The sequence below is a fragment of the Papaver somniferum genome, unplaced genomic scaffold (assembly GCF_003573695.1).
Source record: "Papaver somniferum cultivar HN1 unplaced genomic scaffold, ASM357369v1 unplaced-scaffold_139, whole genome shotgun sequence".
Taxonomy (NCBI): domain Eukaryota; kingdom Viridiplantae; phylum Streptophyta; class Magnoliopsida; order Ranunculales; family Papaveraceae; genus Papaver; species Papaver somniferum.
In genome coordinates this window covers 207,797-223,065 of record NW_020623156.1, presented here as the reverse complement: position 1 = coordinate 223,065, position 15,269 = coordinate 207,797, and the positions used below count along the sequence as shown (strand labels likewise).

Below are 15,269 nucleotides of genomic sequence, written 5' to 3'. Positions count from 1 at the left end.
TTGTTGCCGAAATAAATGACCGTCAAATAAGGATTTTGCAGTTAGAACTATTAGTATCCAAACAAATTGTTGGATTGTTTCTGCTGACGGAGAAAAAATTGGTCTCTGAAAGAACTATTGCTGATAACGTGTAACTTTTGCCCTTATATCTATTTATGCAAACAAAAATTCATTCGTCATCTAAATGAATACGAAGCAAATCTAAAATTTTGCCGTTAAAACTTTGTAGTGGCGAGACAAATTATGGTCACCAAATCCGAATATTTAGTGACTGCTTGTGATTTTGTCTGCTCACTTCTAGGATTTGAAGTGTTGATGTTGCTTCAGAGTATGACTGGCATCCACAGGCATACGTGATGGATTTAACAAGGACACTCCTCACAGGCAGCACCTGAACCTGAATCACCCGAAGGTCCACCTAGATCTCAAACAATGGACTTGAACCTCAAGAACAACCCAATATCCCTCCTATTATACTAATATCAATAGGGGATTATCATTCTGTGAGCATAATCTATAAGAAGGGAAATTACAACAAAAAACAAGAGACAGGGATACGCATAGTTGAGTACTAAACACGAGATTGACAAGTCAAGCAACTGAGAAATACTTTCTTCTATCTAGTAACTAACTAGGATATATACCGGTCTAATAGGGATATTAGTTACTAAGAATCATCTACAAAATCCCAACATTTGATCAACAAAAGCTTCTGATTTTCACCGCCACATTTTACATGGAAACTGCGGCGAAGAAGCATCTCTTCCCCGCACCCTTAAGGTTGGCCACCAAATAAGAATACCAACTTATTATTGCCAAGGAACCCCTCCATGGAAATATAACAAAATAAATAGAAAGGAACTAATTACACACATCTTGGTTTGGAATTCACTTCTGGAACTGGTCAGAATAAAAATGGCGGGAAACTAGAAAAAATAAACTAAAGTAAAATCTCAGAGAACCAGCTAAAATGCTTAATGCAATTGTGCTGACAAAATCTCGGGAATCATCACAAGCTTGACCCGCCTCCCATCATCTTCTTTCACCTCTTTTCCTCTTCAACTCAAAGATGATTTCGGTACATTTGTTGAAATCAGTCTCAGCATTCTACAGACTTCTGTTCTCATTACTTCTTTATGCGGATGACTTTGAACTCCGGACTAAATGAAAAAGAAGACATGCAGAGCAAGGCTAGATGATAAGGTCCTTGAATGTCTCTAACTTCCCGTTTACAGAATTAGAATCTTTATGATGACCCAAACCCCCATTCACGAGGGTATCAGAAATCTTCCCGTCAGCAGATTTGATCATGATGGAGCTTCGACTACCTTCGAAGTAACACGAGAAACGGCATTATTCGGCACACCGTATTTTCCATCCTACAATTAAAAACAAAAGAGTCAGGTAGGGAATGCAATTGCTGGATGCTTCAGACTGTACCAAAGAGGAAATCCCCAAAAAAAAAAAATTTGTTGAAAAACACCCCTACACTCCGTCCTACTCATATAGAGAACCAAGATAGAAGGGAAACATGGAACAGTCAAAAGCTTATTGCCAAAAAATCCCAAAACCTTCATATGGCTTGAATGCTTGATTGATGGTATTGGTTCCAACTATCCGATTCATATGACAAACTTACCCACAATGAAATCTGATGCAAAACATCAACCGCGATGGGATTTTATCTTTTGTATCCTTTTACTTTTTTTCTTGCTTTAGTTATAACAAAATACAAAAACGAAGTGCTTAATGAACTAATGACCTTTTTAGCAGAATCCATTATAGAAACCAATTCACCAATGTTTGATAATCCTCATCTCATAACCATACCAATATTTGACAATCCTCTGGCAAGTTTTGAGACATCATCACTGAGACTGTCGACAGAATCCCTAGAAATGCAAATAACCTAGTTTGGCAATCAAACTGATAACTAATACTACTAGATCGACTTGAAATTATGTCACCCTGATGTGTTATTATAAAGTTAAGACGTGGCAAACACTAACAAGTGTCCTTACTAATGCTTGAGGTGTCGCATTGTAAAACATCTGCATGTTTTGAAATTCTTATGTACCAAAAGAGGACTCAAAGTATGCAGGTGGGCTAAACCTGCATGGAAATTATAAGAAAGACGTTATCCAGAGAGTACTGCTTCAAGATTCTAGTCCATAAAGAGGACGTTCTTGACTAAATTAATGTCTTAGAGGCAGCATCTATAGCATGGGCGAACAAAGAACCTTCTAATACTTTTTCTTACTAAAATAACCAAAACCAATACCAGGGTAGCCATCAATGCTCTCTGATTTTCCAGAGGATCACCTTTAGCTGCTCCAAGAGCTATTGGAAGCCTATGCTTGAATTCTAGGTTCTATTCAGGAACCTCAGATGGCCCTACAAGAAATATGAAAGTAGACTCACTTAGCATGGCTGTTGAGAAGAGATTTGGTGAAAATAATTGGTAGATACTATATGGTCTACACTCAGTCTCATAAAAGTTAGGATTACATATCATCCACTTGGAATTGTCACAAAATCAGGTGAGCACTTACTGCATAAGTACGGAAGCAAATCACAACAAATTGAGGAATGACTAAAGAAATAAAAACCAGAACTGCATCTTCTTAACCACTATAACTACTGTTGAGAAAGCAATCCATAATACTTGCAAGTGGGACATTATCTCAAACAGGTAACACGTATCAAAATGATGACTGAGATTAACTCAAACGAGGAGGGAAAGAAATACAAGAAGAAAATTACCCAAAACTGGTGATTCACTCAGCTGCTGATGGATACCCAAATGTCCAAATCCTTCAAACGAACCAAAACTCACTCCTAGCTGCAACAAAATAAAAACACAATTAGCAAATCAATTACTGTTCTTTAGAACAATACAAGATTCGAATAGATTCCTGAGAAACTAACGGAAATCATAAGAAATTAGAAAAACATAGATGTAATTGGTACCAAAGCTTCAAAAGATTTAATCCACATAAAACGTATTTGAAGTAAATAGATGAACATATCAAACTTACTTACCTGATCAATGGATCTCTACGGTTACAATCGGATGAACTCTAATTTCCACCATTAAATTGAAAAACTGTAATTTGTAAATGATTTGCCTAACCATTTTATGGGTAATGCAGAGTACAGCATACTAATCACTAATCTGAGATCGGATTCGAAATCGAGTTATAGAATTTACACAAGAACATGTCCTAAAGATCAGATGTATTCTATGTTTATGAGGGGAATTCTATTGTGGGTTTCTAATGGGAAAAAACTTGTTCCTGTCGTTGTTGTTGATGATGATTTCTTTTTGTCGAACAAAAATCATTCAAATGAAGATTCGAAGATGGGTTTCGGTTTACGGTAGATTTTGGGTTTTTGATTTTGGTGAGAGAAAATTAACTATGAAATTCTGTTTGTGGGTTTTATTACAGCTTTAAGTAGCAATGACGAAGAAGAAAAAAAATAGGCAACGATGGGGCTAGTAGGATTCCAATGGAGGGAAAAGAATTTTAGTAAAATTTTTGGGGATTTAGTGCGCCAAAACTTAGTTATTCCCGCCATTACTGATTGCAATTGTGAAACAACTCGACGAGAGCATACGGATCAATGACTTGTCATAGTTTATTGTCGTTGGATTTAAAAGAGATGGGACGAGATGTAAAAATAGGCGGAGGGATTAGATTTTTAGTGAAAAAAAATTGGTGGAAATTTAGAACGCTATTTTTAAAAAATAACGTATGATAATTTTAAAAAAAAGTTGATTAAAAAAAAACATACATGCTTGTGTCAATTATATTTTTGCCCCATGTAGATGGCTTCGCTAAGAGAGTTGTATCACTTGTAATCAGTAAGATCTTTTCACTTAAAAAAGAAAAAGGAAAAAAAGTTAAGTCTGACAAGTCGGGTTGTTATGCTACCGGTACCAGACACAATTGGTGAAATTAATTGAAGTCGGTAGATATGTGAAATTAATGGATAACAAGAAAATTTGAAGATATCCAAGAGAAATTGAACAAAGTCGAGCGATATTTGGTGATATCGATGAAACTTGAGAAACTGATGAAATCCATGTGAAGTCGGGTGAAATTGGGTAAGATCCATGGACATTCGATAAAACTAATAGATAACCGAGAAAATGGATAGAATCTCGATGAAAACGAGTAGCGTCAAGCGTATTGTGTAATCTTGATGGATAACATGGAAAATGAGCGTGAAAAATTCATTTGACTTTAGATTTTGTTCTTTTGTGTTAGAGGTTAATGGTAAATATCATAATTTGAACTTCGGATTTCTTTTTTGGAACATGTTGGTGGTGTTAGCACCCCAACCTAACTTAAATGGAGTAATCTGGAACGAAATGTCATGGCTCAAGAACGGGATGATAATTATGTACAGTAGATTGAGTCGGCATGCATTACACAAGTATCAATTGAGATGAAGTTATAAGAATGAAATAGTAAGGTATATCTCAAGATTTTGCATAAAGGTGATTTTACGTAGATAGTTGGTGAGATGGATGTGGATCTAACAAACTGGAGATTAGCAGTGATTTGGCTCGATCAAAGGAAATAAGGTTAGTCCCACGTGGGATAAGAGCAGTTTTTTATTACTATTATTATTATATATTGCACACTCTTATAATTTTTTTGATCGAAAAAGAACATAAGTTGACTCCAAATTAAAAAAAAAAAATCGACTTAAATATTTTTTCAATCTCATTTTACATGTTGATAGATTACATAAGTCAATTTCAAGAAAAATTCATTTAACTTTAGATTTTGTATTCTTTCGCGTTAAAGGTTGATGTTATATATCAGAATTCGACCTTCACTTTTTGATATTGTGATTCGTTCGTAAAGTACTTGCATTCTCTTTATCGTGTTTTAAAATTCATTTGACCTCATTTGGTATATGTTTTGGAACAAATTCTCTCAAAGAGTGTATGTGTAGATGATAATAAATCATAACAACTATTGTTTGGATATCAAAAGCAGAAGTTAAAACCAATGAGAATCGTCAGATTATATTTGCTTTTTACATGTGGTGCTAAGCGTACTCTTAGATCTTTGGATACCAATAAAATTAGTGTTGATCGTAAGGATCTTCTAACCTCGCTACACTACGACTAAGAGATATGCACGTGGGAAATACACGAATCAAAGTTTATTTATAATAGGAAAAACATAGTCGTTGTGCAAATATATTGTTGCGCCAAAATGAAAGTATTGGTACCCCTAATACTGAAAGTAAATTTATCAATATAGTTTATTACCATTAAAAAATATACACAAAAACCATTAAAGTTTTTTTTTCTTAATTAGTAAATGAAGAATTAAAAAAGAAAAGAAAAAAAAATTACAAGACATATTAGTAGAATTTGTGGGGAAAATGCTAAAGGCAAGACAAATAAAGCAGGGGAAATGTGAGACGATTAATCCAGATAAAATCTATAAATGGAGACATGAAAATAATTAACTATTTACCCTATCCCAGCCCCCTGCCTATCCAAATGCTAGTCATTCCCGCAAGTTCTTTGTCAGCGTTAAACACATTTTGTGTTGGTCAACACATACATTATCTAAAAACGTATGTATTGAGTTCGGTTGCGTCGCATTTTTTTTCCTAAATGAACTTTTTTCTGAAAATCTATATATTGAGTTGCACGTCGCAATTTTTTCTCAAAATCGAAGTCGGCTACATCGCAATTTTTTCTTCTTAGCCTATAGTTATTCAGTATATTCAGTTATGTCACAGTTTTTTCTCCTAACTGAACTTTCTTCAAATTAAAATAAAAACTAGCCGAACTCGGTTAAGAAAAAAAAATGTAGCATAACCAAACCTAATTTAAAAAATAAAATAAAAAATAATGTTAATTTGTTTATTAGTATTTATTAAGGTTCACATATAAATAATGAAATTACAAGAGATTGGATGGGAGTCTCGCCACAAGCTGAGCTCTAACACCCTTTTGGATAGCCATCCTTATTTTTTATTTAAAAGAAAAATAATTGGATCGGGGTTGTCATTCAAAAAGGGATTGGAGCTCAGCTTGTTGTCAGGCTTCCATCCATCTCTTTTAATTCCTCCTCTCCCGATGAATAATTTTTTTTTCTTTTTTAGCTATCTAAAAAGGTGTTCGAGCCAAACTTGTTGCCAGGCTCCCATCTAGTTTCTTGTAATGACTTTTCTTTTATTAAATATATCAATCTTTTATCCAAAAAAATAAAAATAATTAAATAAAAAAATGGATTGGACTCATTGGAGTACAACCTGTTGCTCGTCTCCTTGCCAATTTCCTACAAAATTCTCATATTTTCTTTGTAATTTCTTAATCCAATAATATAACATAATATATTTTGGGGAAAAATTAATTTCCTCAAATTATTTTTGGAAAGCCATCGAGAATCAAGAGAATAATTATGAATAAAAATAATATAAATGTATTATGACCATTAGTTAAAATATGTGGATTAGAGATGCTAGGCTTTATTTCATAATGACCTACCAAAAATAAAAGAAATAATATAAATATATTCTGATCATTAGTTAAAATATGTGGATAAGAGATACCGGTCAAATTTTTCACTTTTCATGGTCTCAAAAAAATCATTCGTTTCAAGTGTGAAAAGGCCCAATTGTCCATCTTATGACTTCTCAAATTGGATTTTCTTGATAACCATAGGATTTCCTTAAACGTCGGATCCCTTATTAATCCCAGAATAAATAAATAAAAACCCTAAATCTAATTCTACATCACCTTCTCCGCCTCCCTCTCTCTCGTCTCCCATTCTTCTCCCTCAATCCGATCCTCTCTGCTGAAACTCCCCTTTATCACACACGATCAGACCACCATCAATCATCTACATGTCTCTCTCAAAACCACCAGCACCACACAACCAAGCCAATAACCAGTTTTCCACCTCTCTCACTCGCTCAAGCCGTTCCTTGATGCCAGAGATCTACTACTCCACTTGGTACTCGTTATTGATGTGGAAAGGTTGGTAATGGAAGTGGGTAATGGAAAAGCTGAGAAACATATGGATTTCTTCTTAACAAAATAGGTAATTATTCAAATGGTTTCACTGTTTTTAATCTCTCCGGTAGTAGATCGAATATATATGGTGGAGTAAAAAACTAATTTTATATCGCATGAGGCTGTCTAGAAACCACTTATTTACCGATCAAAAATAAAATAAAATGATTGAGATAAGCTGATTTGCTCTTCTTCAAGGACTCCTTCCAATCACGTTTCTTTAGCTTTTTTGGCAGCACCCTGCCTTTGAATGGGTTAATACATTTTTGATAAGCCGTTGAAATGGTATATGATCTTCGCTAGCTACATTTTTTATTTTGAACAATATAGTTTAGGTGATCCTTGGAATTGACAAGGGATTGTTAATAACGGTATAGTAATCATATATGCAAGCAAAATTTGTTCTTTCAGTGAAGATATTTCTTTGTTTTCATCTTTGGATTCTCAAAATTTCTGCTGCCAGTGGACCGTTTCTAATGTTTTATGTGAAAATTTGTTGTGTTTTGCTCAGTGCTGCTGTGGGAGCTAGGGAGACCGATCAGTTTGGGTGGCTTTGATCTCTGGTGTACCTTTTCCTTCAATCTTACTAAATATTGAACTGGACACATTTACTGTGCGTTTTGAAAAATTGGTTCAAAGGCAAGCTGCACAAATACAGAAGATGCAAGAAAACAATGCACGATTCTTACCAAAGATGTTGAATTAATTGGGCTCGGATGTGTAGTAATGTCCAAAATCACAGACATAGATAATTAACCATTGGATTCAATTATAATTTTAATTCTTGTCATTAATTTATGATGATGTAATTTTGTATTGTTTTCGAATTTTTAAATTGTTGTTATTGCAATGGTGCTGTCATATTTAACTATTTTGTTTAATAAAGTTGAAATTTTTTTGTCTACATTCAAAAAATTTAGTAAAATATACATTGAACGAATTTCTGGTACAATTCTTTTTTGACTTGAAAAATTAAAGCTTGTAAAAAGGAATAATTTAGTCTTTAATAAAGTATTTAAAGACTAAAAAATTCCTTTTAATGAAGAAGAAAATTGTTTGAATTCCAAAACATTTGAAAGTTCGCTTTAAAGACAAAATGAATCGTCATTGACAAAAAGATTAGAGAGAATTTTGTCTTCGAATAATTTTAAGGAGAAAAAATTTGGTGAATAATAAAATATTTAGGGACCATAAAGTGAGTCTTCGAAACTGGATTCATGTTTTTGAGACAATATTTTTGGTTTTAAATAGTTACAAAAATCATGTTTTCGAGACAAAATAAAATATTTTGTATAGGAGGAATTTGTCTCAGAAAATTCTTTTTAAGACAAGAAATTTGGTCACTATTTTTTTTTGGAGACGAACAAGTTAGTCTCCAAATATTTGATATTCAGGGGCTATTTATATTGTCTCTAATTAAATTAATTAGAGACCAATTTTTTTTGTTTTAAATAATAACTATTAAAGACAAATTAAATTGACACAAAATTTCACTTTTGAGACAATTTTTTTGGTCTTAAATAGTTACCATTAAAGACAAATTAAATTGACACAAAACTTCCGTTTTTGAGACAATTTTTTTGGTCTTAAATAGTTATCATTAAAGACAAATTAAATTGACACAAAACTTCCGTTTTAGAGACAATTTTATTGGTCTTAAATATTTGTATTAAATACAAATTAGTTTTCCTTGAATTTACATTTTTGCGATAAAAAACTTGCCGCAAAAAAGTGCCTTTTGGTGGCTAATTTTTTGGTCATTAAAATAACTTTCGCAGACAATTTTATTTCGTTGGTGAAAGAGACTTTTGTTGACAATAAATTTTTAGTTGTTAATTAAGTTTTCTCGTGACCGTTCATAATTTTGTCGTGAAATAATTTCCCAGACGGGGTATTTGAGACAACTTCGTGACAAAAGAAAGTTCATCTCAGAAAATATTTCGAGACAAAAAAAGGGATTTCCTGACAAAATTTTTTGACACTAAACCCCCGTTTTCTTGTAGTAAGCAGGGGACTTAATGTTGATGGTGATTTTTGAACAAAGGGTAAAACCGTAAAACCTCACGTATAGCATGGCATCACCAGTGACACTAGCACATTTATTAGAACATTTAACGTGCTTATGTAAAAATCACCAGGGTACCCTTTTTCAAATACTAAATTAGGGTTTCGATGCGCGAAACCCTAAATTCACACATACCGCGCAACCATTACGCAAAAAGAATGGCAAACATGCCAAATGCACGCATCATGCAATCATCACGCAGAACATACTAATTGCACGTACCGTTCAATCACTTCACAAAAGCATGGCAATCATGCCACTTACACATGTCACGCAACATGCCAAATTCCCGTACCATGCAAACATCGCGCAAAACATAACAATTGCACGTACCCTGCAATCATTGCGCAAAAGCATGGAAAACATGCCAAATGCACGCACTGTGCACTCATCACACAAAACATAGCAATTGCATGTACCATGCAATCATTGTGCAAAATATGGAAACCATGCCAAAACTACAAATAACGCGTAACCATTGCGCTAAATATGGCAACCACGCCAAACCGCAAAAAAAAAACGCAATCATTGCACTAGATGTGGAAACCGTGCCAAACCGCAAAGCAATGCGCAATCATCACGTTAACCATGCCAAAAATCCAAAACGCACCACTATTGCACAAAATGGCAACCATGCCAAAAGCGCGCGCCATTGGCACATGCCATGCAACCCTTGCAACCTGGCATGCCAAGTCGTGCAACCTAGGGACAAAGCCGCCACACGCGCCATTGGCACATGCCGTGCAACCCTTGCAACCTGGAAAGCCAAGCCGTGCAACCTAGGGCCAAAGCTGCCACACGCGTCATTGGCACATGCCGTGTAACCCTTGCAACCTGGCATGCCAAGCCGTGCAACCCAGGTCCAAAGCCGCCACATGCGCCATTGGCACATGACGTGCAACCCTTGCAACCTGGCATGCCAAGCCGTGCAACCTAGGGCCAAAGCTGCCACACGCGCCATTGGCACATGACGTGCAATCCTTGCAACCTGGCATGCCAAGCCGTGCAACCTAGGGTCAAAGCCGCCACACGCGCCATTGGCACATGCCGTGCAACCCTTGCAACCTGGCATGGCAATCCGTGCAACCTAGGGCCAAAGCCTCCACACGCGCCATTGGCACATGCCGTGCAACCCTTGCAACCTGGCCTGCCAAGCCGTGCAACCTAGGGCCAAAGCCGCCACACGCGCCATTGACACATGTCGTGCAACCCTTGCAACCTGGCATGCCAAGTCGTGCAACCTAAGGCCAAAGACGCCACACGCGCCATTGGCACATGTCGTGCAACACTTGCACTTTGGCATTTCCACTTGCACCTGACGTGCAACCTAGGGCCAAGGCATACCACACATGTCATTGGCACATGCCGTGCAACACTTGCACTTTGGCACTTCCACTTGCACCCGACGTGCAACCTAGGGACGAGGAATGCCACACATGCCATTGTCACATGCCGTGCAACTCTTGCACTTTGGCATGCCGCGCCTACATCAATGGCCACGATTCCTCTTATGCAAAATCTCAACCGTCGAAGGTCTCCACTGAGCCGGCAAGTCTCTCAAGCTCAACTTATCGAACACCACCGACATGCTACATGTTTTCCACGAAAACACTCGAGACATCAAAACGTATGTCACAAACTGGGGGATGCTCATTAGGGTTTTGGTTTGGAGGTCTACAACGTGCGGCATACAAAATTGCCCGTTTCAAGAAAGTGTCAAGAAAGTGCCCCTTTCATTATGGAACATCAATTCCATCAAATCCCATCAATACCAGGCGTTACCACCTCTTCCCATTTAACTCATCTGTTTCTTTTCTTACTAGGCCAGAGTACGTTTCACTTGGACTTGTATAAATAGGTTTTACCTATTTCCACCAACACACAAGGTTTTGGTCAGGGAGAAATACAACACTTAGAAAGGCAACTCTTGCTAGCTTTCTAAAAGCTTTCATCTTCTGATACAAGTCAAGTATTACTCTAGAACTGCTCTGGTCTCAACACTCTCTTCGCTTCCCTCCCTAAACCAGCCCTTATCCTCCTCTTTGTGACCGAAGCAAATCCGGAACGACCATTTCTTGGTTTAGGCCAGATTTGTGTAGATTGATCTCTCGAATCTAAAGTACTCCCGTGCAATACATTTTTTTAGGGTTTAGATTTGTTTCTTACCCACTCATCGAAATTACCAAAATCAGCAGAAACGGTTTTTGCCCATAAACAGTGGTAAAAGCCAAAACCTCAAACCCATAACCCTGGGATGTGCATTTTCCCAAATACTTGGTGTTCTTACGAATAACAACATCCTTGAGAGCTTGTCCCAAATTCAAAGTACAACCACTACCTCCTGCAAAGGGTGAAACAATCGTCAATCCAAACAAACATCATGGCCATTATCCCAATTGTGTAACAGAATGTCCGCAGGTCTCAAAGAAGTGCCATTATTGGCCAAGAACCCTAGGTCCACCTCCTTACGTGCCAGTACCCCTGACTGATAACACATGTCTGCAATCGTATCACGAACCAAGTCATGTAGAAACTTTAGACCCACTTCATTCGCACAATGCATAGCATGATCACCAAACACGTCCATCTCTCTCTTGAAAAAGGGGCACTTGCTGTCCAACTCAAAAAGGGGGGATGCCAAGTCTGTAACACAACACCGCGCTGAACTTCCTTGCACCAATATGCTGATTTAAACCATCTATAGGAATGGCCAAAAGGAAATCCAAAGCATGCTTCACTTGGTTACTCTTCCAAGGCATCGAATCACGTTCAGACAACTTGAAATTGGTAGTCAGGTCCCTCTTTACTGCATCGAAATAAACAACTGCCAAAGTTTTCATAGAATGAGTAGCAGAGTATCGACGCATATAGGGGAAGCAGGAGTACACAAAGAGTTAAAAGAAGAAGAAACATGCTCGAGGTAGTCGCTAAAACCACTAATACCATTGTGTTTCAAGATAACAGACTGAAGCTCGAGGGTTTATAAACACGATGCTAAATAACAATAATGCACGGTATCTTGCATCGAGTACACCCCCAAGCCACCCAATCGAAGTGGCAAGGTGGAAAGTCGCTGTTGCAGGGGTCCAAAGCACGACCCACCTCCTGTGACCACATGACGCAGAAACTTATATAGTCGAGAGTCAAATAAGTCTTGAGCCTCATACAAATAGTCCGGCACGGTGGTTCGAAGAGAAAAGTACAAACGTAAGACCCCCACAAAATTTCTGAACAACAGAAGTTCACACTGTGGATCTTCAAAATCTTTTTACAACCATATAAGCAATGAATTGGGCATCGAGGCTAACAGGGCTCCCAAAATCTTAACCCCTTTATCTAGCCTGCTAATGTCTGGTGGGAAAACACCTGCAATGGCTGCTCTAGGATCTGGAGAAGGACAGAATAATTCTGTCTTTTTGATGTTCAAAAACAGTCCCCTAGCGATACCTTCCTCATGTATAATTTTAAGTGCTTTTGCGACCATCATAGTGTCACCAATCACCGTACCATCATCAAGGTACCAGGCCTGCAGCTCCAAGTCACACCATTTGGCTATGTTCAAGATTAGAGGGTGGAGAGTGAGAGCAAACAAAAGCGGCCCCAAAGGGTCACCTTGTTGCACTCCCTGAGCTGAAGAAAGTACATGATCCATGTAGTATAGCCGCGCCGGTGAAGCATAGGAAAACTCAACCCAACGGTATATAAAAGGACATAAATTACGTACCTCTGCGATCATCGTAGTTCTATCAATGAGATTGAATGCATTAGAAAAATCCACCAGCAACATGGAAAGATTATCCTGATTCCCTTTTTCCTCCAGAACAAGATTTACAGCATGTAGAATGGCCTCCCCACCGCACTTAGCTCCCACACCAAATTGGAAATCACCCAGATATGAACCCATCTCTTGGATAACAAAGGAAGCAACGCATTTAGAAACGAGTCTTCTCCAAATTGTGCCAATCGCAATCGGGTGCAAACCACCGCCAGGTTTGGTTAATAGGGTTAGGGGAGAACTCGCCACAAATTCCCCCAAAACAGATGGACATGAGCCTGACAACCATAAATTGACCACATCCGTAATAGATGCAATTAATTCATCCGATAGAACAACAACAGCTCCACTAAGGGCATCAAGGAGGTGTTGTGCACGAAATCTATCTCATCCACATGATGTCCCTTTGGGGAAACTCTCCAGTCTTCCCAACACCAACTTTGTTGACGCAATCATTGCAGCCTGAGAAGGTGGAACGATAGGAATCACCGGCATGGCAGCAGGTGGATCTTTCTACCGAAATTCAGCTAAGGTGCCAGTGTTATGAGGCGCGACCCCACTGCAGGTTAGAGTACGGATTGCGGAAGAATATAAACCACTCCTCAATTTACCTCTACACATCTCAAGTTGGTAGATTCCTGAATTTCATGTTTAGATTTCTTCCTTATCTTATCCAGCGCCTTCTTCCTCTCTTCATGACTCTTAAGAACCTCTTGGACTAATACTGCACATCCATTGGATCAGACCAAAGATGCAGCACACGATATACATACTTAATCTGCAGCTTTTTCAGCATGCTAGCCTTCCCTTCCTGGCTAGAGTCCGCGATATGGAGTGTACAAATAGGGAAGAGAAAAAGCTAGATCCAGGAAGCTAACTCACCAGGCGAAGCAGTCATTCTCTGTAAAACAAACTTGAAGGTTAGTGCAAAGTGTAGCCTACACTTAGCTGGAATACTCGAGATGGTGGGTGTCTGAGCTAGAAACACCATGTTCAATAACTCGAGGCACAAGGTTGGTGCGGCAACCTCAACCTCAGCAGCCATCAGAGTATCAACGCTGGTAGGAGTAGCAGTACCGTATATCAAAACTGATGCAGGGGCAAGCTGGTATGATTCCAGATGTGTACATTTCTTCCCAAGAGCATAGATATGCATGCAGTGAACACATAACCAGCTCTCTAGATGCTGTAAGGTAGCCTCCCAAGATTAGTAAACGTTGCAGCAATTGCGAACTCTATCGCGGCATCTATCCAGTCCTCCTTTTGTTTTGTAGTGAAGATTTTTCAGGTGATTGAACAGGGAGACCTTTAATAACCCTTTCCCACCAACACCATTTTTGCACCCATCAAGACCCTTAAAAGGGCATTTAAAAAGGTGAACTCCACCACCAGAAACATCCCTTGAGCTAGCGCAGGGGGTTGCAGAAACAATAGATGTTGTAGGGTTTGGCGAAGTCTGTGTTCTAGGCATCAAAAAAACCCTTGAACTCTAAAACCCTAGAAGGACTTCTGCCAAAGATGCTAAAGAAGTGAAGAACAGTATCAGACAGTGCAGCATGCGTAAAGGGGAAGAATGAAGGAGACGGAGGTAAGGAGAAGAGATTGAAAGGAAATGGTTTGATCAAGTGAAAACCACTAACCTAAAATCGCCTCTCATCACCAAAATAGCCTCTCCGAGAAAAACGGCCTCTGAATAGGAAAGAGCAGTACAAAATTAATAATATTATTCAATAATAATATTATTATTCAATTTATAATATTAATATTCAATAGGAAATTTATTTATTCTAAAACCCACTTGGCTTTGCATCTGAATAGGAAAGAGCAGTACAAAAGTTTTTAAAATCAACCACCTAAGCACTCCTCCGTTTCTAAGACCAAGCAATATGGGAGGGGTTATTCATTCTCTATCCCTGAATGTGGGGAAAAAAATTCAAAAATCAAGTCATATGATTTCCTATATCCCTGCACAAGTAGGGATATCACTTCCTTACTACTTAAATTGGGTCACATTTGATCCAAGTAGTTTCCGTTTTCATTTAAAACGGATACTCAATATCCGTTACATTTTACACAGAAATTAAGACCGTTTTTGGTTTTCTAAGTTTTACACTAAAACTTTTCTTTTTCATATTTTCTTACTAAACCTCTCTCTTTTTACTTTTTTATATTTTTTTTCGTACTAATTATTTATTAACCTATACAATTTACTCGACTTAATTTTTTTTGGGTAAAAGAGAAAACAGATATTCCGTATCCGTTTGGTATTATTTATATGGTCGTGCCATATGGGAAAGGGATAAAAACACACATAGTGAGTCTTGTCTTGTGACCCACATCCCTTCCCTACATTCTAAGGGATAGGAAAGGATTAACCC

General features: G+C 37.8%; 2 long non-coding RNA genes across 2 annotated transcripts; one reads left to right on the top strand and one right to left on the bottom strand.

The window, feature by feature from the left end:
* Nucleotides 1–1,952: 1,952 nt before the first annotated feature.
* LOC113335165 lies at nucleotides 1,953–3,454 on the bottom strand. The gene is made up of 4 exons (XR_003353204.1): nucleotides 3,043–3,454; nucleotides 2,764–2,842; nucleotides 2,282–2,394; nucleotides 1,953–2,112 (listed from the first exon to the last, which is right to left on the bottom strand). It is a non-coding gene; the product is annotated as an uncharacterized LOC113335165 (long non-coding RNA).
* A 3,336-nt stretch (nucleotides 3,455–6,790) lies between these two features.
* LOC113335187 lies at nucleotides 6,791–7,955 on the top strand. The gene is made up of 2 exons (XR_003353217.1): nucleotides 6,791–7,079; nucleotides 7,563–7,955. It is a non-coding gene; the product is annotated as an uncharacterized LOC113335187 (long non-coding RNA).
* The last annotated feature ends 7,314 nt before the right edge of the window (nucleotides 7,956–15,269 follow it).